Raw genomic sequence first — 25,214 nt, forward strand, 5'->3', positions numbered from 1 at the left:
TAAAAGGAACAGCCGTCCTGATGCGCGGGGCGACGGGCCAGATGCCCGACCGTTACCCACTCGCAGCAGGAAACTCCCAATCAAATTGTAAAGAAAGGTCACATTTGCAATAAGTAAAGAGGAAACAATGGTAATTGGTTCTGGAGCCCGTGAATACCTCTGCGGCCCCTGAGAGGCGAGCTGACGGACTTGAAACCTTCTTTGTTCAGGTAATTAAAAATGAGGTTTCATTATATCATTAGAAGTGAGGGCATGCTAGCTCTTTTCTCAGGTACTAGAATGTTGTCAAAGGGAGAACGTGAGCCCCCCAGGCACGGCCGTTGGTGTGTGAACAACGGATTCCCGGTTCCCCGGCCCTCCTGGGTGGGATGGAGGCTGGTCGGGGTCTGTGCGGAGTTGCGGGGAGTGGGACCACGGTGGGGTCTGGGGAGGAGGTGGCAGACTGCGATCCTACACAAGTCCCGAGCTGCCTCTTTTCCAACCTGATAGATGATAAGGCAAGTGGAGGAGAGATCAGGAGGTCCTTCCCTGCTGAGGGTGGCCGAGGCCGCAGCACGGGCGGAGTGCAGAGTAGAGGCGTGAGCGGTCCGCTCAGGGACCAGGGTGCTGGCCTCGCCGCATCCCCAGGGTTTGGAGGTGATGACACATGCTCCCCACCCCCATGGCGATCCCCCAGGAGCTCAAATGAAAACCTCCTATTGGGAAATCTCACCGTTTATATAAACCGAGGTGAAATGTCACTTGTCATGCCTGTTTTATGAGTCGTGTTTTCTTGTGTGATTTTTCCTTTTACTGTATTTCAATCCCAACTACGAGATACTGGTAGGCACTCTCTTCAAACCTGGAGGGGCGGCTTCGTGGAGGACAAGTGGAATTTCAGCCGAGTTTTAATTGATGTTCAGGGTTTAGCATCGCTTTAATGTTCCCACAATCGTAACTGGATACTGCGTAAGGGCCGGGTGGGAGGTGGCCCCTTTGTGCCTTAACCAGGCCCTGCCTGTGTCCTGACTGCCCGGAGTGGCTCTCCCTCGTGAATCCCCCCACAAAGGACCGGGTGCCTATAAACCCAATTGTCATCTTTCGATGAAATATTTTCTGTGGCTTAAAAGAAGGAGAAAAATTATAATATTCCAGATCTTTATTTCTTAAAGCACATTTTCTTGGTAAACATAATTCTCCATGAGACCCGTTTAGTTTGTAAATATAACAGTCAGTTTCCACCTGGATTTTAGGATTAAAAAGATACTGCAGTAGATATTTGTTTTGACCTTAACAAAAATACTTATTAACTAAATGCCAATTTTATGTTAAAATAAAATTCCGTGCCAGAGCAACTGTGGTTATTTCCTTGTGTATTTCCCTTCATAATTCGGATTCCCAGCATTCCATCTTATTTTTTTTTTTTTTTTTTTTTTTTTTTGCTGTACGTGGGCCTCTCACTGTTGTGGCCTCTCCCGTTGCGGAGCACAGGCTCCGGACGCACAGGCCCAGCGGCCATGGCTCACGGGCCCAGCCGCTCTGCGGCATGTGGGATCTTCCCGGACCGGGGCACGAACCCGTGTCCCCTGCATCGGCAGGTGGACTCTCAACCACTGCGCCACCAGGGAAGCCCTCCATCTTATTTTTAACCAAATAGAAGAAACACTGTATTGAAAACTTTCTCCTGTTATTTGCAATTTGTTTTCTTCAACCTGTCGGTGAAATTAGCTGTAAAGTTTTAAGAAGGTAGCAAATTCTGCAAACAGCTACGTTATTTTGATCGTTAAAACCCCACACCAATGAATCATAATTTTCCAGTTATTTCCATAACTGCCTTAGAGAGATTATAAGATTCACTGAACCACAGACTCTGCACTAACAATACTGATTTGTCTTGGGTCAAAGGTGCTCTATGAACTTTGATAGCTGTGTGGGGCGGAGCTGGGATGTAGGGGCAGAGGCCTGAATACCCACTTTCCTGACCCTAAAAACAAGCAACCGGCAGAAGCCCTCCCGTTTCCAGTCCCAGACGCTCAGCACCGATGAAGGTGTCCGGTGATTCCCCAGGGGCTGTTTCTGAGCAGCAGGGGACCAGATCCAGAAGCCGTTCTGGAGGCATCAACTCGGGCCCCCAGGGAGGCTCCGCCCAGCTCCACCTCCGCAAGCAGGATGCAGGCGTGATGGGAGCTGTCACCTGCCCTGCAGCTCAACCTCAAAGCCTGAGAGAAACGGAAGCTGCACGAAGATCACACCTGGCTCAGCTAGACAAAGCTTAACTTGTCCTGTAACGATCATTTGCAAAGAAGGGAAAACACAGGTGTATTTTTCTATGCTCGCAAATACCACATGGAATTCCAAGTAATTAAATTCTTAGGGGCCCCCATTTAGAGGCCCAGAGCCTAGGGGTGCCCATCCTGATGGAGAGGGTCCACGCTTCCTACTGAAGCCGAGGGGCCAGCCGGGGCGGCCGGCTGCCTGGCGACGGCTCTGGGCCTGGCCTCCGTGGTGACGGCCCCCCTCGCCTGGGCCATCGCTGCCACATAACTCACCCTCCACTCGAACACGGCCACGTCAGGGCTTTGCCCCCCGACCCGTGACCCCCTTTGCCGCGGAGACACTGGAGCCAAGGTCGCAGGGGCCCAGCAGAGCAAGGCGTCTGGTTGCGCTCCCAGCCTATGGGATCCCTGCCTGGGGTGGCTCTGAGCCCTGCAAGGAAGGGATGGCCTTTCAATTCACCCAGCGAAGCCAGATGGGCAGGCTGCCCCCTTGGGGCCTGGCACGCACAGGCCTGGAGACAGGAGGCAGCCGTCTCCTCTCCCCACTTGGACTCGCTTCCCAGGGACACCCTTCTGGGGACTGGTGCTGGGCAGGCTGGAAAGAGCGGGGGAGGGGAGGGAGGGGACGGAGGCCCGTGGCAGCCCGGTGCCCAGGTGGCCCCAGGCCTCTGCATTCTGACACCTGGTCTCTGTCTCCAGCTCCTGGCTGTCCCCAGCGCACACTCGGGGGTCCTGGCGGGACAGCCTGAGCCCTGCTTCTGACCCCCATTCCCCGGACCTGGCCAGGGGCTTGCCCACTGCCCCATGGGAACTGGTCCACAGCTGCACAGTCGCTCCCGTTTCTGCAGGGGGATCCAACAGCCCATAGTCTTAAGGGTTTCCGCAACAAGTACATTTAACCCATTTTAATTTGGAAAACATCCCTTTTAAACCAATCTTGAATTTAGAAGTACAGGTGAAAGGACGTCTCAAGGGACAGCCACACTACTCAGCCAGTTACGCCATGTGTACATATTTTCAAAAACTTACTTAAGATCAACCAACACTGGAACTCCATTATTTCTAAGGAAAATCCAACAGGTAGAGTATGATATAAAAAAATTAATCTGCCTTCCTTACAAGTATTATAGTAATCATTTCAATGGGAAATAATCTTTGTGTTAATAAGACTCAGCTTTTCCTATATGAGAATCAAGTCAGGGGCTTCCCTGGTGGCACAGTGGTTGGGAGTCCGCCTGCCGATGCAGGGGACGCGGGTTCGTGTCTCGGTCCGGGAAGATCCCACATGCCGCGGAGCGGCTGGGCCCGTGAGCCATGGCCGCAGAGCCTGCGCGTCCGGAGCCTGTGCTCCGCAACGGGAGAGGCCACAACAGGGAGAGGCCCGCGTACTGCAAAAAAAAAAAAAAAAAAAAAAGAGAATCAAGTTAATTTGCTACTTATATGAGAATAATGCCGAGTCCTAATAGAAAGCACATAATAACCATAACACAGTCTTACACTTGCACTGTGCTTTGCAACCTCCAAAGCCTGGCGTGAACTGTGGACGCTGCTGACCCAACCACACCTTGCTGGGCAGGTTTCCCTGTGCTGCAGCCACAGAATTTCCGTTTTGAGCCAGTTGTTGTCACTCACAAGTTTTAAAGAAAATCCCCATCTATTTTTAATATCAGGGAAATTATTTTTATTCTCCTGTGAATCCAAAAGCCTGTTAAAATCAGTTCTTATCATTCAGGTTCTTGTTGTTTTCAGCTGGGGGTACTTCGGGACAGGCAACAGAGAGCGTTTTCATGGGGAGAGCAGATCTGGGGCCTGAAACATAACAGAACAAATGCAAACACTCCAGGGAGGCGAGAAGGCCCAGAAGCTGGGTCCTGGCGGCCCGCCGGGGGTGGGAGTGGGCAGGCGGGCCAGCGTCCCTCTCACAAGGGAGCTGACAAAGTCCTGCTGTAAGTTTTTGAAACCAAATTCATTTGAATCTAAACTGGGTTTCCTGTTATCCATCCCGTGGTCCTTGGAATCACACTTTGTTGATGATCCAGTGCGTTGTTTCCTGTGATGCTGGCGGAACTCCCAGGCCCCAAGCAAACCCGCCCGACGCCTTTTGTAAAGCGTGGGTCGGATGTCTGTGCGTCTGGTTGGGTTTGGTGTCCAAGTCTGTCCCTCGGAGCCCGTCTTGGCGTGCCGTCCTGAGGATGGCTTTAGAACCCACCTTGGATTTTCCTCTCCAAGTGGGGCCTTCCTGTCTGGTGCATAAGAAGTGTTTCGGATGGTGGCCTAAATAATGTCTCAGATGGAGAGGCCGTGGTCTGGTCTATTGTAGCAACTGAAGCGAGGGGGTGCCGGTCGGTGCCCATCTCACAGGCACTAAGCCCCGTCTTCACGGAACCACTCAGCCAACCTTCAGAGATGTCGCAAGGTTTCTATTGGGCCCAGTGGCCATGATTACAGAACCAGTTTTCCGGTGCGTGATTTATTTTTAAAGGCGGTGGTGCTCTCCGGCGTCTAATTAGTAGAGAATCTCATTCTCCCCATTTTCAAACGAAATAGATTTTGAAGATTTTTGCTCACCTGGGGATTTGGATCAGAAAAATTCTGTGGCTTATAAAGTCATTTGTTCTTCTGTTGCGATTGTATTCACAGTGGAAGGGTGACGGAAAGGTCAGCTATAACTCTGCCGTTGCGTTTTAGCTTCAAAAAAAATGTAATATTGATCGATAAGAAAATGGAAAAGCACGACTATTAGCGCCTGGCTTGATCTTTTCTGACCTTTACCCGCCACGTGGGTTTTACCCTGAAATGTTATGTCTCCCGTTCAAAAGGTTTGTCCTGCTTAGTCTCCTATTTAGTTAACACACGGTCCTGTCCGCTCCCTCTAATGTTGCAACATTTCCTTGTGGAACCGTGTCCTTGTTCCATGTTTTCTCTGTCACCGAGACCGGCTCTGATGGCAACTGGTTTGCTAGGAGCCCCCAAAGAATCACATCAGGGGACACTTAATACCTCTGTCATCTTGCAGGCTCTGGAGCAAATCGCTGTTTGAGACAGGAAAGCCCTGCGTGCATGAGTGTCCAGTCGGTCGGGAGGCCGCCGCATGTGCCGGGGACGCGGCCCTCGTGGGAGAGCTGGGCAGGTGTTGCAGGAGCACGGTTCCCAGCGGAAAGCGGCCATCAGGACAGGTCCACGCAGAGACCGCGCTGCCCTGTGCAGAGATGTGGACTCTTGTGCCACCGCAGGCTCAGAAGGCACTGAGCAGCCCCGAAAGGGCTCCTGCAGTGACGCCTGGGGACCCTCCCCGGGTCGGGGGTGTAGACAGTGGGGTGCAGAGAGGAGGTGGGCTGAGCTCAGGGTGTCAGGCTGATCAGGGCTTTGGGCAAGTTGGTGGGGGCCTGCCCTGGGCTGAACGGTGGCCCCCAATGTCAAATCCTCCTGGAGCCTGTGACTGTGACCTTGTTTGGAAATGGGGTGTGTGCAGATGTCATCAAGTTAAGATGAGGCCATGGTGGACGAGGCTCAGCCCTGAAGCCAACGGGACTGGTCCTTATAAGAAGAAAATCTGGGCACAGACACACAGGGAGAAGCCACGTGAGGACAGAGGCAGAGCCTGGAGGGAGGAGGCCCCAGGGAAGCGGAGCTGTGGAGAGAGGCCTGGGTGGGACGCACCCTCACAGCCTCGGGGGAGCCGACCCTGCCGGCGCCTTGACCTCCCACTTCTGGACTTTGCCCAGAACTGGGAGAAAACACGTTTCTGTTGATTTAAGCCACCTGTTTGTGGAAACTAATACAGAGTCCCGGGACCAGAGGGGTCAGCCGGCTGCCTCCCTGGTCATGGGGGGAGAGGCAACCCGCCCCTCCCCTCCCTTCCCCACAGCCCTTCCACGGAGGTCAAAGTCACCTGCAGGAGCTGAGAGTCACAGGTGACCAGTCACCGGGTGGGGCCCGTGCTCCAGACCCCACTGCCTGCAGCCCCAGGGGCCCGTCTCAGGGGTCCTGCACAGGGGAGCCCCCGCCGGGGGTGCAGAGCAGGAGGGGGCAGATGTCCCCCACCTCCTCTCTGCTGGGGGACACCACCCACGTTTGCCACTTCCAGGGAATCCCCTGGTGCTCCTGGTAAGATCCTGCAGGTCGAGGAGCCGGGGAACGAGTGTGCCTCAGTGTGACTCGGTGGTGCCCGGGATCTGTGGACGGGAGTGGGCGTGGCCTCTGCTCACCCGCTGTCTCTGCTCTCCTGGGGGCAGCTCTCTGTGCTCTGGCCCTTCTCAGGGGACAGCGGGGCAGGAAGGGCCAAGATAAGGCCTCTCGGGGGGTTATCTGCTGACCCCTGGAGAGGCTGAGAGGGGAGTGTTGTCATCCGGGGGCACGGAGGGGGGGCGCCTGGGTCGGAGGCAGGGCCCCGCGAAGACAGCGCTGGGCCTGACCCGCTGTCAGCGCCGCCGCAGCCCAGACTTGCCTGCCTGCCTTGCACGAGCACCTGCGTGAGTGAGCCCTGACGGAGCCGCCAGGGGACGGGAGGGGGACTTGCTGTGGCTGGAGAAGCCCCCCCAGCTGGGGCCGAAGAAGAGATCAGCTGGTGGGGCGACCGCAGGCCAGGCTGTGGACTCCGCGATAGCCTTTCTCCTCGCGTTTCCTGAAATCCGAGTTCTTTCATTTTCCGGAAACGGCAGGAATGTTGGAAGGTGAAGGGCAGCTTCTTTGTTTAAAAAAATAGGCATTTCACTCGACTGTGGCTTCTGCATTCATTTGTATATAAACAGCCTCCTGCATACGAACGGCTTTGAAAGAACCTCCCTGTGTTCAAACCAATCACAGCCCCACCCCCTCCCAGAAGCACCACAGACGGTCTCATCTGATGGGCGCAGGAGAATCGGGAAACAGGTTTTTCTCCCCCAATAATCATTGCTTTCTAATTCCCTGTGATTGATTTAATAGTTGAGAGGATGCTTCGATGCAATTGTACTGCGCTAAGCAGCGCTCTTCTCAGTGGACAAGAATGTCTGTGTATTGACGTGCGCACTTAACAAAGCGTTCAGAGGCTGCGGTAGTGGGTGGGAAGGATGTCTTCCTATCTAAGATTCAAGGTGGTTTCGAAGCACCTAAAATGCATTGTATTTTATTAAGCAACCTACACTGTGGGCCATAGAAAATTCTTGACTACCCCTTAACAATAAAAATGACTCAATGTTACTCGTTGGAATTATAACTGGTTTTCATTTCATTATAAAGGCAACTTGCCAATAGTTTTACAAGGTACATTTTATTATTCATACCTTATACATGTGTTGACAAAGTGAAATAATTTTTCAGGGTGGAAGAGGTGTGATTTACAATCTTTAAAGAGGAGTTTTCTAGATCATAAATTCCATTCTAGCTTAAAAACTTATCAAAATAATAAAAAACCCTGATACCTTAATATCGGGGGAGGGGCGGGGAATGTACTTTTAACCAATATAAATCTATAAACTACATTCTGTAAGCTCTGCTCAGAATTTCGGTGAACTCAGAAATGTGTTTGCTGCTTGTCTGTGAGACCAGTTGAGTCAACCGACCCCCAGAATAATATGGAAACCGCTGCGTTAAGTCCTTTATTCTAGGAACATGAGCGATTTTAAAATGAAAGCTGTGGTTTCTGTTCGGATGTGTGTCAGGCTGGAGGTGTAAACACGTGAGAAAAAGTGCACAGGAACCACAAACAGAATGCACACTGGGTGACGGCCGAGCCTTGGGACACGGGAAGCCAGCTGATTCATGGATCTCAATCTGAAATACTTCGGTTCTATTCTCTGAAGGCTGCACACAGTTCAGTGCCACGTGCTCTGGAAATGGGGTTTTGGTTTTGCCCCTCGTCCCGAGAATCCCTGCTTTTATATTGAGTTCCCACTAGTAAACCAGCCCCCCGGAAAAGGCGTGGAATGTTGGGTGTTTGGGAACTGCCTCAGGTTCCTCCCTGTCGAGTCCCTCCCTCCAGTGCATTTGTCTCTTGTCCATGTTTCTTCTCCGCAAAGAGTGACCCCCTTGGGTTTCAACAGACAGAAGCAGGAAGATTGCCATGTCCTCCCGGGAGATTCAAAGCCGGCTGACGGGTGGTGTTTTTGTTTTGTTTTTTAATTTATTATATTGAAGTATAGTTGATTTACAATGTTCTGTTAGTTTCTGCTGTCCAGCAAAGTGATTCAGTTATACGTATCCATACATTCTTTTTCATATTCTTTTCCACGATGGTTTATCACAGGATATTGAATATAGTTCCTCGTGCTGTAAAGTGGGACCTTGTTGTTTATCCATCCTATATGTAATAGTTTGCATCTAGTAACCCCAAACTCCCACTCCATCCCTCCCTCACCCCTGCTATTCCCCTTGGCAACCACAAGTCTGTTCTCTATGTCTGTGAGTTTGTTTCTGTTTTGTAAATAAGTTCATTTGTATTAATGTTTAGATTGTACATATAAGTGATATCATATGATATTTGTCTTTCTCTGTCTGACTTACTTCACTTAGTATGATGACCTTTAGTTGCATCCATGTTGCTGCAAATGGCATTATTTCATTCTTTTTTATGGCTGAGTAATATTCCATTATATATATGTACCACATCTTCTTTATCCATTCATCTGTCGATGGACACTTAGGTTGTTTCCATGTCTTGGTTATTGTAAATAGTGCTGCTATGAACAATGGGGTGCATATGTCTCTTCGAATTATAGTTTTCTCTGGATATATGCCCGGGAGTGGGATTGCAGGAACATACAGTAGTTCTACTTTTAGTTTTTTGAGGAACCTCCATGCTGTTTTCCATAGTGGCTGCACCAATTTATATTTGAGGGGTGGTGTTCTGAATGTCACGATATGAGTGAGAGATTCTAGCGGGAGACCTGATTGATTTGAGTTTACAGTGGTGGGAGCGGGTGCCCAGAGCTGCCGCGTCATACGCTAACCCTGGTTAGAAGCCTGAGGTGTTACCGGGACCAACAACCTCGTCCGTCACCCACTTGGAGCCGCACATGGAGTCCCATCAATGCCGGTTCTGAACATGTTCTGGAAACACAGACAGCAAGTTATCAGCAGGCACTGCGCCTTCTTGGTTCTGTCTGGTCCACAGCAGAATTCCTTAAAAAGCTGGAGGAAGGCTTTCTCAGCTCAGGAAAGACTAACAAACACGGTAGTCATGATTCCTCGACAAAATGGCATTGCTCTAGCTTATCCGTAATTATCCCACAATATCTCAATCCACTTGGCCCTTTCCATGCTCCCTATATATAAAATCTCTTTTTTCCGACCTGAATTTTTGCAATCATTCCTACTGGAACACATAGCTTTAAGGTGACTTATTAAACCAATACAACCACTTCCGTTAACTTTAAGTGTTAAGGCCTGGAATGCTCCAGCCTGTGATGATGGGGGCCCCTGCGTGGTGTCCAGGGGACGCTGACTCTGGTGGCTGTTTCCTGATGGGGAGCAGAGTGATGGACACCGGGGTGACGGTCACACTGGAGGTTGAAGCCCATCCCCAAGCTTAGCATCTGGGGTCAGCTTTCTCTTCGGACACCATGTGCGAAACATACTAAGTCCCCAGGAAGATGGACCTCAAACCCTCCGATGTTTCCCACGTTCCCTCCCGGGCCTGAGCTGGGGGCCAGTCTGGCCCTCAGTGACCCACACCTGGCTCTTCAGGGCACCGGCATCCTCGGGAAGGCCCTTTCCTGCTGGATTTGGCCAGAGGCGGGACGCTGTCTGTGACTCAGCTCCCGGGGAAAGGACGGCCAGTGTGAGGGGGACTGTGGGGTCCATGGCATTTCCGGACCGGCTGGTCCACTCTCGGGTCTATTGGTTGGACGGTGCGATTCAGAAGAGTCTTGTTTTTCTCAGCGACTCAGAATAAGAAATGACTCAGCTGGACCATCACCGTCACGGCTCATGGGACCAGCCAGGAAAGGGGGCTCCACCCCCTCCACCTGAGGCTGAGCTGCCCCATCCCCCTCTTCACCATCATTTTCTTTCTTTCTTGAATAAACTCTTGGATGCGTTTAACCCGTGTCTCTTCAAGTCCTCATGACGCTGCTGCGGTGGAAAGGCAGACTTTCTGGGCCTGGCCGCCGAGCCAGGGGGCCGTTTCCGGGGCTTTTGACACAGAGGGGCCTGTCCATCTAGGTAGCCTGGGCCCAGGTCCCGATGCTGGGGGTGGAAGAGCCGGCAACTGGGGCTGGACTGAGAGCGGGGTGGGGCCGTGCGCACAGCTTAGGGCGATGGGTCTGAGAGACCCTGTGTGCTGCAGCCCGGGATGGGTGAGGTGCCCAGAAGAGGCCCAACCTTGCGAGGTCTGCAGCTCTTCCTTTGTTTCAGCTGCTGAGTTCCTTACCCCAAAGCTGCCCCTGGTTCCCCACCCGGTGTGCTGTGCTGACCTAGAGCCAGTGGCAGAGGGACGCTGAAGCGGCCCCCAGGATCCGCCCCCGTTCCCATGTGCGTCCCCTCCCCTCAGTGGGAGGGAGCCTGGGACTCGCGGGTAACGCGTAGAATACGGCAACGCTGGCACGTGTGCAGTTCTATGCATGTGATCACATGCTCGTGACTATGCATGACCACACACACAGCTGCATTTCATGACTATCTGCACATGTGTGATCCCATTGTGCAGTGACACTGGTGAGATTTCAGGTGCCTGACCACATGCATGTCATTACAGTGCACAGTCATACACACGATCGCATGTATGTAACTGCACACATGATGACATTGCATAGTAACCTGCACAGGGCTGCGTGCATGTGCTCACACGTCTGTGATGGCATGACACAGGGCTGTGATCCTGTCTTGTGGGGAGACTTTCTCCCTTGCTGGCTGTGAGGAAGTAGTGCAGCAGGGCTGAGGGCTCTGTGCCCGGTCCCCGCAGTGCAGTACAGGCGTATATGCGTGCGCACACACTTGCACACTCACACACACGCTTGTACACACACACATGTACACTCACACATGCACTCCCAGCACTGCTGTGTCTCTCAGCACCCACCTGGCCGAGCTGTGTCTGCAGAGGTCAGGGTGCCCCGTCTGGCAGGCTTGGAGGGCAGGCGTCGAGCCAGTTCCAGAAGACGGCGCTCGAGAGAGCAGAAGGGGCTGGTCTGGGAAGGGTTATGACCAGACAGGAACCGAGGAAAGTACTTTTCACAAATGGCTTTCTGGGGGGTGGGCAAAGGCATGAGCAGCCCTGGGCAGGCATTGGCCACGGTGTCTGGACGCAGAACATCTTTACGGCTGAGTCTCTGGCTCTCTGCTTGTCCTGCTAGACTGTGCGTGTAGGCCTGCAGGCGTGTGAGCACACGCCCTCCAGTGTGTGACTTTGGACACGTGTGCACATGTGTTCCTGTGGGCGCTGGGAGCGTGCATGTACGTGGCGCATGTGCTCTGCGTCACCAGCTGACCAGGTGGCTGATTCTCGGGTCCATTTAGAGGCAGCACTTTACCGCCTTGGACTAAAGGCCAGAGAAGGTTTGAAGCGTGGACACCACGGATGCACTAGAATATTCTGCCGCAGACTTCTCGCCAGCAGACAAGCCCGCCTCTGTGCCCAGCAGGTGTGGTCTGAGGTCGGCAGCCTGGGGCCCCCGAGGTGCCACCGCTGCAGACCTAGCCGGGCAGCTGGGGGCCTCCGGAGAGGAGGGGCTCCAGGCGGCCATGGTGGCGCCCCCGCCGCTTTTGTTTGTGTTCATTTGTTTACTTTTCCTGAATAATCCCTGTGCGCTGCTGCCCTCAAGGGGGCACTTCCGCTCTCAGGCTGGTCCATCCGCGGCTCCAGGCCTCCCTGCCGCCCAGGGACCAGCAGGGCCCACGGTGATGCTCAGTCCTCTGTCACCCTGTCCCCTGCTGCTCTGCGACCCGTGGCTGCCAGACCTTACTTCCCAGGCTGAGATTCCAGGGCAGCCTGGCCTCCAGACTCCTCAAGAGAGGCCCTGCCTCATGGGGGCCCTGCTGCTGAGGGACTGACAGAAGGAATACGCTCTCAACAGTCCCGGGGCACACCTGGCCCTGCCACTCACCGGTCCCCCACACCCAGGTCAGAGCTGCCGCTGCAGGAGGGGTGTGGGGGAGGGGCACCTGGACATGGGGCAAAACCGTCCTCCCCTCTCTCCCCCCATCCCCTCCCCTCTCTCCCCCCATCCCCTCCCCTTGCCCACCCCTCCCCTCTCTCCCCTCCCCTCCCCTCTCCCCCCATCCCCTCCCCTCTCTCCCCTCCCCTCCCCTCTCCCCCCATCCCCTCCCCTCGCCCACCCCCTCCCTTCCCCCTGTCCCCCCCACCCCCGTGGTCTTTTCAGTGGCTCCATCCCAGTGCAGTGAGACAGAGGAGGGTCAAGCACAGCGAGGCAGCCACCTGGTAACACGGCGCAGGTCCAGAGCCAGGGGAGCAGGACACGCCCCTCATGTACCCCGGGCGTGTCTGGTGCATCTCTTCCGCGTGTGGCGCTGGAGGTCCTCTGTGGAGGCGAGTGCTTGGGGTCATCGGGTCCACATGGGCCGTGCACTTTGCTGCTTGTGTGAATCCGGCCTCTCCTGCTGAGGCCCCAGGACAGCCTTCCCTGGCCCCTCGCCCGTGGCCTCTGTGCAGTGGCGAGCGGGGAGGACCAGCCACATCACGAGGAGGCTCGGGTATTTATAGAGACTTGCACGTGGCTCCACCGAGCACACACACACGTGCACACCACCCGCTGTCTGCGGGCCTTTCCTCAGCGCCTTGGTTCTCCTAGACTTTCTGGGGCTCCGTGCGGATGCGACAGGACATGCCCAGGAAGTGCTGTGCGTCTGGACCTGCGTTTCTTTGCTCGGTCACCCCCGGCCTCCGACGTGCCTGCAGTGACAGCTGGAAGGCCGGGGACGTGTCGGCGAGGTAACCTTTCCTCGCCTCTCGCTGTCACATCTGTCCCCTGCCACTGTGGCATTTGGGAGCCCTCCCTGCTGCCACCAGCCCTGCTGCAGACGTGAGCCAGCGGCTGCCAGATGACACACGTCAGCGGCCAGAGCAGGGCCTGACCTCGGAGGCACGCGCTGGGGGGAACCTCGAGCTGGGAGCGGCCCTCAGCAGCCATCTGGCACATTCCAGAGGCTCTGGCGACCCGGGGGGGGGGGGGGTGTCAGGCGCCATGCCGCCCCTTCTGAAGGCCCGCCCTCCCTCCCTCCCACCCTCCCTCCCTCCCTCCCTCCCCAAGCTAGGAGAGCCAGGCCCCAGAGGCTGGAATAGTCATTCACTGCAGCGAGAAGCCTAAGGCCCTCAGCACAGGGATAGGAATGCGAGTCCCCGGTTGGGCTGGCAGGCAGCCTGTCCAGGCCTGCCGGGCTCTCTCCTCCCCACACCTGGCTCAGGTGCCTCTGGGCCTTCTCAGGCCGCTGTGGGACACACCCCACCTCCACCAGCTCCGTGACTGGGAACGGCCTGATGTTCTCCCCCAACGCTGAGCACAGGTGACACTGGGACTTGCGGAGAAGGGGCTACAGGAGGTGCCCCGTCTGCAGGGCCCACCTGGGCCGAGGGCGGCCCACACTAAGTCCTGTGTTTCTTACTGATGTTAAAGGAGCAATAAAAATTCTAACTAATAATGTAAGATAATTTTAAGGTGGCTTCATTACAGGAGGAAGCTGAAGATGGATTCTATCAGGTGACGCTACCTTATTTCTGTTTTCTTATTTGAAAAAAATTGATGGACTCTATTTTTTTGGAGAATATTAGGTTTACAGAAAAGCAGTATTAGGTTTACAGAAAAGATGAACAGGAAGTACAGAGAGTGCCCACGTAGTGCGCCCACCCCCGTTCCTCCTTTCGTGCCACCTGCCCTGGTGTGGTACCGATTGCCATCACTGATGAATCGATGTCGATACGTGACGGTTAATCGGAGTTCACAGCGCGTTCGCTCTTGGTGGTGTACGTTCCACGGGTTTGGACAAACGTATGAAGACGTGTGTCCGCCATCACGTGTCACGCAGAGTGTTGTCACTGCGCCAAAGTCCCCTGTGCTCCCCACGGCAACCGCTGATCCTTTGCTGCCCCTGTGGCTGTGCCTTTTCCAGACGTCCCTGAGTTGCCCTCGTGCAGTGTGGCGCCTGCTCAGATGGGCCTCTTTCACTCAGTAAATGCATTTAAGCTTCCTCCGTGCCTTTTGTTTTTATCTCCTGCCCCTCGGGCTTCCCGTGGGTGGCGCGGGCTCCACCCAGGCCTGCTCGCGGGGAAGGCGCCCATGGCAGGCCCCCCCCTTCCTCTGCGCGGCTCAGGGTGGCTCTTGGCTGGCATGAAGTCTGTCCTGGCTTCCATGTAAAGCTCCCGGTGGCTCGCGGCGTGGCGAGCTGGCGCACTTAGTATCTCTTTAACTCGATCGAGAATAAGCTCCCTCCAGACTCAGGCCGACTAACTCGCCGAGGCCGGGGCACCCCACGTGGCGCCCGCACATGGACACACACGCGATGCCTCCACGTGGACTCCAGGGGCCTCCGGAGGTTAGGACCAGCCTCGCTGCCCCAGAGCCTGGCGGGGAGCAGACCTGGGAAGAGGGATGCTGGCTGGAACAGCTGAGGGGGCTGCATTCATTCGTCCTGTCTCCCTGCCCCCCATGAGGCCAAGGGAGTCCCTTCCTCCTTCCTGGGGTCCCTGTACTGGGGTCTCTGAGGGGCCGGGAGATCCATGTGCAGTTGGGAACCAGAGCAGCTGTGAGCCTGGGTCTGTTTCCTTGTCCCCGCTAACACCCTTCCCCAGGTGAGCGAGAGGCTTGGGGGCGGGGCCTCGGCTGCCGCTGGGGTTCACGCCCACGCCTTCCAGGCTGGTCCACCTCACTCATCTCGCAGGTAAGTGGGCATCCTGAGTGCCCACCACGGCCAGCTAGGCACCTGGGTGAGCTGACCCCTGGGGGCGACCCTTCTCTCTTGTTCTTGGTGGGAGCCGGATGTCTGGGCCCCACACCAGGGCCTGGGCTCCCACGTGGCTGTGGCTTTCGTGGGTCCCATGCCATCGCTGGCTTCAAGTCTGACTCACTGTCTGGCCAGAGAGTGAGATTCAACTCTAGACGGATTCCACCAGCCCCAAGACCCCGGTGGACTGGGGCTCCTGGCCTCAAGAAGCTGGAGCCGCAGGAGAGGAGAGACCACCCAGAGTGATCACCTGCGGGCCCGCACGGGCGTGCTCCTGGCCCGGAGGGCTGGGGTGGTGCCCGGCCTGGGCCGAGAATCAGGACGGTCGGAGGGAGGGGTGTACGAGGGGCCTTGGGGCGGGGAATCTGCTCGTTTTCCGGCCCAGCCTGCAAAGGGGGCCGTTGCCCAGACTCATCATAGTCATCGGGGGAGGCGTCCACTCTCAACCCTCAGCATGTGGACCCCTCCTGCTGGGTGGAGGCGGAAGGAGAAGCCCCGGGTCAGGAGAAGGTGTTTTTCTGGTCCGGGGGACCACGGAGCCTGCAGCGGAGGCCCATCGGGGAGAGCAGCCCTGTCCAGGGCGGTGCTGCAGCTGGAGTGCCTAACGTCCGGTGAAGGAAAGCCAAGAAGGCCCTTCCCAACTCTGCCACCATGGAAGGCTGAGCCGGGAAGCCTGGGCAACGTGGGGACGCAAGCACTGCGTGACAGCAGTGTCGCAGGGGTGCACTGGCCTGGGCTGGGAGCCCGGCTGTGTAGCGGTCAGGTTTGCTGCCTGACAGACTTCTCTAAATCTCAAAGAGCAATTCCCCTCACCTTCCACCTGCGCCGAGGGCTGGCTGCTGCATTTCTCATCCTGGGCCGCACCTGGGACATGCCTTCCTCGTGGTGGAGAACAGAAACCAGCGATGGCCCACACCCCGTTGGCCAAGGCGGGGTGTGGTGGAGCTCGCGTCTGAGGGGCGGGGGCTCGTGTTCTCCCACGGGTGACATGGCAGGTCACAGGGAATACAGGCTTCTTCCAGGAGGGGGACGGAGCAGTGGGCGGCTCTCCAGTCCGCGGTCACGGCGCTCCCTGAGATCCAGTACGGGGCCCCGCGCGTCACTAGGAGAGCAGTGCCTGTGGCGCGGCTCTCGCATCATCCGTGGGGCAGTGTTGGCCACGTAAGGCAGCATCTGCATGGGGTGAGGGCCGCTTACGCCACATTCTCTTTATCAAACAATGAGACTTAATGTGGACTGGATGTCGCACTCGCGGCTAGATCGAATACTGAACCTTGTTTACAGGTACTTGCGTGTGACTACCACGGCGAGTTTAAACAGACTGATTAAAAGAAGTACCTGGTGTCCGTTCGGTTTAGTCCAATAGTTTAAGTTCAATTATGGGCCGTATTTGGATTTCAGAGCTCGGTGGCAGCAACGTGGGGCTGTCCCGTGGCCTCTAGATGCGGGAGGCCTGTGGTCAGCCCCCGGGGCCTTCCCGCCCGCTGCGGGGGCGAGGCTGCAGGCCTGGACACAGAGAGCACACCCGCTGCGGTGGTCCACCCTGAGGCAGGCGCTGCTCGGACCTGGCCCATCGGGTCTGCCCCAGACACCCTTGCTGGGCACATTCTGGTCCCACCAAGATGCAGATGGTCAGAAGCCTCCACTGCAAAGAGCAGTTGGGGGAAAGCGAACCTCTGGGGCGATGGTGCTGTCCCGGTCGCCCTCCCGGGTGTGGTGGACGCTTTCTAGACTGAGGGGCAGCCCCACGGGCCCCGTTAAAGTCCCTCCCGGACGGGCTGAGCTGTCTTCCTTTCTCCTCCTGGAAGAAGATTCCCAAGTCTTAGGAAGCGGCCTCAGGGAGGGCTGATACCCTCTGAGGGCCGCAGGGCCCGCGGGACAAGCTGACCGGCGGTGGGGCCTGTGCTGGGGCTCCGGCAACTCTGCGGGGACAGGCCGGCCTGAGGGAGGCAGCAGCCACGCGCGTGCATCTTGTCCCCAGGTGGGCACTCGGGGCGTCCGCTGGGATGCGAGTGGCCCCGTGGACAGACCTCCCCACAGCCTGTGAGCCTGTGGTTCTAACTCCCTGTCCCGGGCGGCATTTCCCTCATCTAATTAGTGTCTGCCGAGGCTCCCGAGTTCACCCTTTGGCGCCGCTTCCCCTCGTTCCAGGATTTCCTGTCGGTTTCCTCCACCCCTGGTCATTCTCTCCCGTGAAGCTGGCCCGGGGTGGGGGTGTCCTGGGAGGTGAAGGAGCCGGGGGCTGCGTGACGCTGTGAGGATGAACACTTTGTCTGCACCCAGGATGTTGTGGTCCCGCCCGGGTTGGAAGAAGAATTTCCAGACACAGAGTATTTTAGATGAGAGTGAGTTTATTGAGAACGAAGAGCAGAGTTAGTTAGCGAGGGGCGCTGCACATCCAGCAGGCCGACTTCCTGAGAGACCAGGGAGAGCTGACCCCCTTTGCTGGCTAGTAGGCAACGTTTATAGCCTCAAGACAGAAGATTCCTGCTGGCAGGATGGCGCTAGGGGATTGGTCAGGATGCTACAAGGTTGTTACATGGTGAACATTTACCTAATATGGAGTGCCCTCCATAGAGGACTCCACACAGGAGACGGCTTCAGAAGAGGCAAAGGGGAGGCGGAGGGGTGGGCAGCCCCGTTCTCCCCCCAGAACACGCCGGTGACCAGCCCCGGAGGAGCCGCTCAAGCGTTGGGGGGGTCCTTCCCTCCAAGGCTGTGGGCCGGGCTCGTCCTCGCTAGGGAGCCTGAGGCCGGCCACCTCCCCTCTGCGTGCCCCCAGTCCTGCAAAGCTCTCTCGTGGAGCCCTCAGGGCAGCTGTGTCAGGTCAGGTCTGGGTGGTCCTGTGCCCGGCCCCCTGGGCCCCGGGGGGTGAGGCCGCGTGCCGCCCGCCTTTCTGCAAATGCTTCCTGCTGGGCCCGCCACTCAGACTTCCAGCCAGCCTGTAGCGAGACGGCACTGATGATTACCGCAGAGCAGATACGTGGTCATTTCACTTTGCAGATTATACGTAATTGTGCTTGGACTGTGTCAACTTCAGGTTTAACTGGTGTGTAGGCTGCGAGGCGTGCAGTTCGGCACGTGACATTTATTTATGCAATAAAATTTGCCATAACTGAGAGAGCAAAAATAAAGGGGAAAATAATATGTTTCACACCATAACTACATAACGAAGCTCAAATTAGAAATATTGCTTGGTCCACAAACTTCCTCTAGACCGGGAAAAGTGGAAAGCAAACCAGCGTCGTAGTTCCTGGATTCTTAGGACAGAGTTCTGAGGCTCAGCGCCGTGGACGCGGGGCTATTCTTGAAACAGAGCCCTCCGTAACGATGGGCCGCTAAGAACCGGACTGCACCGACGTGAGGGACAGGCTCAGGAGAGACGAAAAACTGGAACCGAGGAGATAGCTTACTTTCTTCTTACATCAAAATGAATCTTGTGAAACAGCGCATTGGATAGAAAGGCTTCTTACTCAGAAAGGCAGAAAAAAGACAAATTACTGCGCTGTGGCTCCGTGTTTATCTAAAGGTGTGTCATTAAGCCGGAATTCTGATGATTATCTGCAAACTAAGTGCTAAACAGCGGAGGTCTGCCTCCCGTGTCACATTTCCAAGGCGGAGAAGCGGGAGATTTCACTTGTCACCTGCAGGGTCCTTTAAAGCATCCCCCGACGCCCACCCAGGCCGTGGCTCTGTGGACTCCAGACGCAGGAATAAGAGGGGAGCACGGGGGCTGGGGGCACCTCGGAGCCCCCCACGGCCCTCGGGTGCCGTCCCGCAGGCGGTCACCCACACAGTCCTTGTGGGCTCCCCGCGCTGCTGGTCCGACCGCCCCTCGGGGCTGTGGCTGCCGCTCTGGGTGCCGAGCTCAGGACAGCAGTGCCCCAGGCCCTGGGATGGGTAGGACTCAGGGCCCTGACCCACCTGGAGGGCAGGGTTCCAGGGCCCCTCAGAGGAAGGCCGGAGGGAAAGGTCACACCCCTACCAAGTACCAGCCCGAGGTCTCTGAGGGTGGGCCCCGCCCGGGCTGCTTCTGAGCGCCTGGGACGGTGGCTGGGTTTCACCCTTTCTGTGGACTCGCTGCCGCTGTGGACAACGGCTGTGCCCTTGACGTCCCTCCTGGCCCAGCTCCCTAGGGGGCCTACACTGCGGCATCGCGGCCTATGCAGGATGTGTGCGCCCTGAGCGCCCATCGCTGCCCAGAGGGGTCCGCTCACCTTGCAGCGCTGCACCCGGCCGTCCAGAGGTGCAGACGCATCCCCATGGGCGGGACTCGAGGTAGCCGGGGCCTTCCAGCCCCCATTTGTAGCAAAGGACAGACACCTCCAGCTGCTTGCTGTCCCCATGGAGGTCAGCGGACACGCCTGCTCTTGGGCTGGGATGGGAGGGCCAGCAGAGGCTGGGGTGAGGTTAGAATGTGGGTTTTGGCTCATTTGTTGGAAGGGAGAAGCGTGAGCCCCTCAGAAGAGAGTCCCATAGAGAAAGGAGCCCTCCCTGCATCCCTGCACGAAGGTGCCCGTTTCTGTGGCTCGGGCAGGTGCAGAGGCCCTGCCTCCCGACTGGAGCTGGTGTGGGTGTCCCGGCGTCGCCAGCCCATCCCAGTGGCTGGGGAGGGGGTGGGGGGCCGAGGGCGAGGGGCCCACGTACATCCGGGACTGTGTCGGCAGGTGCCTGGGGCTCAGCCCACACTCGGCTATCCCAGGGGTGCAGGTGATGACACTGGCTCTACACATGGGGAGACGGGCTTGGGGAGGGAGGGACACCTCCTGCGTCCCACACACGTCCCCCGGGCCCCCCCACACCACCTATGACTGAGGGGACAAGTCCATGTGCCGTGGACCTGCTTCACCCGGCCATCCCTCCTCCCTGGCGGGGGTCTCCGAGGCCCGGGATGGACACCCTCACGGGAACCTCCAGGGAGGCTCCTCCCGCTGTGAAGCCGGACTGGGTGCCCTGGGAAGCACTGCTTCCTTCCGCCCCCGCAGGTGGGTCTGGGTGCCTCGGGCTCCACAGGGTACCATGGGCTGCCTGGGCAACCCCAGGGTGGGCCATCAGCAGGCACCTGCTCTGGTCTCCTCTCCGCCCGGTTCCCCCTCCCCCGCCCGCAGCCATCTGTGGGGCATGTTCCCAAGTAAAGCCTCAGACTCTGAGGGCCTCCTCTGCCTTCAGAGACCCAGGCCTGACAGCTGTGGCAGGAGCAGCCCCAGCGGCACTCAGCGGGCAGCTCAGAGCTGGAACGTTACCCGGGGAGGGCCAGGGCCTGCTGCTGGGGAAGGTGGAGGGCCCTCGGTGTGCTGGGGGGAGTGGGCGGGGACCCTCAGTGTGCCCGGGGGGTTGCATGGGGGCCCTCAGTGTGCCCGGGAGGGGCAGTGCATGGGGACCCTCAGTGTGTCCATGGGAGGTGGTGCATGGGGACCCTCAGTGTGCCCGGGGGGGGGCAGTGCATGGGGACCCTCAGTGTGCCCGGGGGGGGTGCATGGGGGCCCTCAGTGTGTCCGGGGGTGTGGTGCATGGGGACCCTCAGTGTGCCCGGAGGGGGCGGTGCATGGGAACGCTCTGTGTGCAGGGAGGGGAGTAGGCAGGGACCCTCCGTGTGTGGAAGCACCTCAGGCAGCAGCAGTGGCACCGGGGGTGAGGGGGGTGGAGATTAGGCGTTGCCGTGGGCTGAGAAGGTGGCGGCTCGAGGGTTATGAAGGTTGTGGACGGATGGCCTTTGCCGGCATTCAGGAAGAAAATGCTGGGGGCGTCAGCCAACGCCCCCCCGAACAGGGCTGCTAGGACGGCCACCACCATCCTCGCCTTGCATCCCCGGGCACTGGGCCATCGAGAAGCAAGTCCTGGCTGCAGCCCCGAAACCACCGCTGTGAGTCAAGAGAATAAATCAGAAGCAACACCATCCGTCTCCCAACAAGGCTGGGCAGATTCGGGCCACCCCAGTGTCCTGAGATGCCCACGCGGCTGACCCCATTGCACACCCATGTGGCTTATCTGTCGGGCCTTTGCCACAGCCAGTGGTGACGGCGGGGGACACGGTGATGGTCAAGGTTCAGCAGATGCCGTGGAGTTCCCACTGAAGGAGGCGCAGTCATGTCGGACCCCTGGGGCTCCTCCTGACACTGGACCAGCGGGGGAGGGAGCTGTTGCATGGGGGACGGTAACTGGGTCTCTGCCCATCGTAGCGCTGGGGCTGCTGCTCCCATGGGGCGGGAGGAGCGCAGAGGACTCACTGGGATTCGCTCATGGTCCCCGCCCAGGTGAGAACAGAGAGGCCCAGGGCAGCTGGCAGAGCCGGGTGGACAAGTCCTAGGAAACTGTCGGCCACCAGCTGCTTTCCTGGAGTCAATTTTCTTGAAAAGGCTTGTCACCGTCACAGAGAAGTAATTGCAAAGATGTGCGTAAAAAACAATTGGAAAAACTTTGCCCAGATTCTGCTCCGAGTGAGGGCATCACACATGATTTTTATTTTCTTAGACTCCCTCGTGTTTTCCCAGCTTTCGGCAGAGGTGTCCATAGTAACGGTCAGAAGAACGCTGTGAGACGGGGAGGATCGCCATCGCCCGAGGACGTGGCCTCAGAGCTTTTCCTGCCGGACATTCATCACTGGCCCAGCCGCGCAGACCCTGCCCCTCAGCCAGAAACTGGGAGGGACATGGGGTGGGGGGTGGTGAGGGGCCGGGGTCCGGAGGGGGTGTGATTAATGCCCTAGTTCTTTCCGACACGAGTAATGGTGAGATCATGTGGGCGAGGTCAACGGACAATTTCACTTCTGCAGGGTGACCTGGGGCCATCTGTCCTTGGAGGAGTTGATGAGCTGTCAGTGCAGGCAGGGGTGCGGGTGCGGGTGCAGCCAGCGGCGGGCGGGTCGCGGTACTGACGGCAGCGCAACCCCCCTCCTGCCCCCCAGCTGGGCATCTCACAGGCTGGTTCCAGGCTCTGCCTGGAGGTCCAGGGTGCGAGGCCCAGCGGTGGGGAACTGCCTGGGAGGAAGGGGCCACCTTTTGTCCCCGTGGGACACCGATGCAATCGCATCCCCGCCCCCCCTTCCCCGCCCCGAAGCGGTCTCTCTCGGGACCTTCATTCCAAAGTCGCTTCTTTCATTCAGAGCTGTTTGCTTCTCCGAGATTTCCTTTGATCTTGGTGAATGCCACCCTGAGCCTCTGACCTGCGACCTCTACTTTGCTCTAGGTGGGAGAGTGAGGTGTCCAGGAAGAGAGGCTGCAGGGACCACTAACCCTGGCTGAGGGGCTCCCGAGGACCCCGTCTCACGCCCCCTGTCACAGGAGCCCTCATCCCGTCCCCGCCGTGAATCGAGAAGTCTCGTGACGGCTGCCCCGTCCTCCAGGGTCTCTCTCCTAACCACACGGTCCCAGTGTCCCCAGGGGACGCAGAGGCTCACCCGCACCCCAGGCTTGGTTTCCACTGAAATGTGGGAGTGGGTGCGTGCACCCGGCCCCCGGGACAGACCCTCGCCCTGTGTGTCCGGGACCCTGTGTCCCTGGTGGGGCAGCGCCCTCACGGGATGGCCCCGAGGGACCTGAGCCGAGGGACGGACGTGCCGAGGCCCGCCTCCTCTAGTCTGGGGGCCTCGACCGCAGACACAGGGGTGCGCTCTGGCTGGGGGCCTGCGTGCGTCCAGGGGGCTTGTGTCCAGGCAGCGCGTGGCTGACTCTCAGCCTGGACTAATTTAGGAGGAAGATTCACTGCCGGTCCCCCCACCCCTTAACGTTTGGGTCAGAAACTCAGGGAAGGCACCAACCGGTGTACCCCCACCTTGGCACCAGGGGGTTAAGTCCCCGCTAGTTCTAAGCTGTGTAGCAGTGGGGGCTCACAGCAGCACTGTCTCTCCTCACGTACTTGCAGCGTATTTATTTCATCCACAGTAGTTTGTGCCTCTTAATCTCCCCATCCCATCCCCTCCCCCTTCCCTCCCCCGTTGGTCAGCACTCGTCTGCTCCCTGTATCTGTGAGTGTGTTTCTCTTTTGTTTTCTCCTTGTTCTTCTCCCGTATTTCTCTCCCGTTCTCGTCCGCACGGTGCCCTGGTGTTGTTTCATTTACATGAATGTCAGCGAAGAGGGATCAGGAGAGCGAGATGGACCTGGTGATGCCGCTTCCCGCTAAGCGCACAAGTTCAGGTCTACTCCAGGGTCGCAGGAAAGTCAGAGCCTCAGAAGCAGAGTTCCACAGGTTCTACCATCCACACGGCCCCTCTATTAGGCTCCTGGGGCGACTGCAACAGAGTGCCGCAAACTGGGGCGCTTAAAACAACAGACGTTTATCATGCCCAGTCCTGGAGGCTGGGATCCGAGACTGCTGGCGGGGCTGTCCCCTCTGAGGCCTCTTTCCTGGTGTGTGGACGGCTGTCTTCTCCCCGTGTCCTCACCTCCTCTGCTTGTAGAGATCTAGCCGCCTTTGACTAGGCCCCCCCAGTGACCTCATTTTAAGTTGATTCCCTCTTTAAAGACCCGTCTCCAAACAGGCCACCCCCTTATTGGAGTATCAGGCTGCTGTGACTTTAACCACAGGACAGGGGAGTCCGAAATGCCTGGAGAACTCCTGACTCGGGCTTTGTCTTCTCTGCCCCCTCGTGTGCAGGGCCCACATCCCTTGAGGCCTAGTGAACGAGGACCCCAGCGCACTGGGGGCCATCGCAGGTGGACCAGGCTATAACCGGGCTGGAGAGCTGCAGTGGCCCCCAGTGACACGCAGGCTTTATGGCAGAGCTGCTCTCTCCAGGGGAACATGTGTGGGTGGGCTTTACCAACTGGTAGAGAGAGAACTGTGCTCCCAGGTCTCAGCTACATTTGAGGAACGGGGGATGCGTTGATTTTTTTTCCACTGAAGAAGCTGCCTCTGGATGGTCAGCTGCAGTTGGGGTCACGGGCCTCCTGGGTTCGGACAATCCCCTGTCCTCCTCCCAGGCCACGGGGGAGGTGGCTGGGTGTTCGGTGGTGATCACCGCCCGCATCTCTCAACATCTTGGTGGTGGCTGGTCTTGGCAGGTCCTCCAACTGCAGGACGACATTGGAAGACCTCGGGTTACATTTTGGTGGGAAAAAGCCGCTCCCCGTCTCCCCCTTGGCCGTTCTGACCTCCTCAGCCCTCGCTGGGGACTCTGCAATGTCTGCATTCTGCAGCCCAGGGGGTGCCTGCATGGCGAGTTCAGGGGTGAGCAGGCCAGAGTGAGAAGCCTGGCTGCGGCCCACACGCCACGCACCTGCCCCTGGAGCCCTGGATGCGGCCACTGTGCCTCCTGGGCTCCCAGGAACTAGTGCCGGTTCTGACCAACCATCTAGAAATCACCAGGAGGCCCGGGTGTGTCCTCCCTGGTAATGGGCCCTGGAGGATCCCTTGTGGGAAGGCTAGGAGGGAGACTTGCTGTAGAAATTTCTGGTAGTGTCCACTCTGGGGGACCCAGTCTCCCCTCTGTGTAATGGGCTCTGGGCCCCTGAACTGACTCAAGTGGGTGCTGGTCAGGGGGCTGAGATTCAAGTGCAGCCTCGACGATCAGACCTGCAGGTTGTTTTGTGTTGTTTTTGCGTCTGTCCCTTTCATTACACAAATCAAGTAAGATTTGAGCTGGTGTGTATTTGAGTCCTAAGAAGGCCAAGATTCACAGGCAGCGTCAAGGATCTTCGTGGCCCAGGCTGTGTTCGGGCAGCCCTGCTACGTCCACCCCATTTCTCGTGGCCAAGACCTGCCCTTGGCCCCGGCTACTCTGGGACCCGCTCCCCGTCGGATGGGGCCCGGCTGGTGGCAGCATCTCTCACGGTCACTGGCGGCCTGCGGAGAGCAGCTGTGGCAGGGGTGTGGACAACGGGGGTTCTCTCTCCGTCCATGACTCTTCACAGCCTCATGGAAGGACGCTTTCTGGACGGAGCGAAACCGGCAGTGGGTGAAGCGATCATTCACTATACATCCACCCCTGCCGCATCCTTATATCCCTAAGCATTGGGGTCCTTTCCTGCCCGTGCTCTGATGTCGTTTCATGCCAGCAGCCATCCGGGCCGTGTTGCCACAGCCGGTTACAACTCGGAGTCGCCGTCCGCTGCTCAAACCGATGCTAAGAGGCCAGGATACAGCATCAG

The sequence above is a fragment of the Grampus griseus genome (genome assembly GCF_964374135.1).
Source record: "Grampus griseus genome assembly, chromosome: 3".
Classification (NCBI taxonomy): Eukaryota; Metazoa; Chordata; class Mammalia; order Artiodactyla; family Delphinidae; genus Grampus; species Grampus griseus.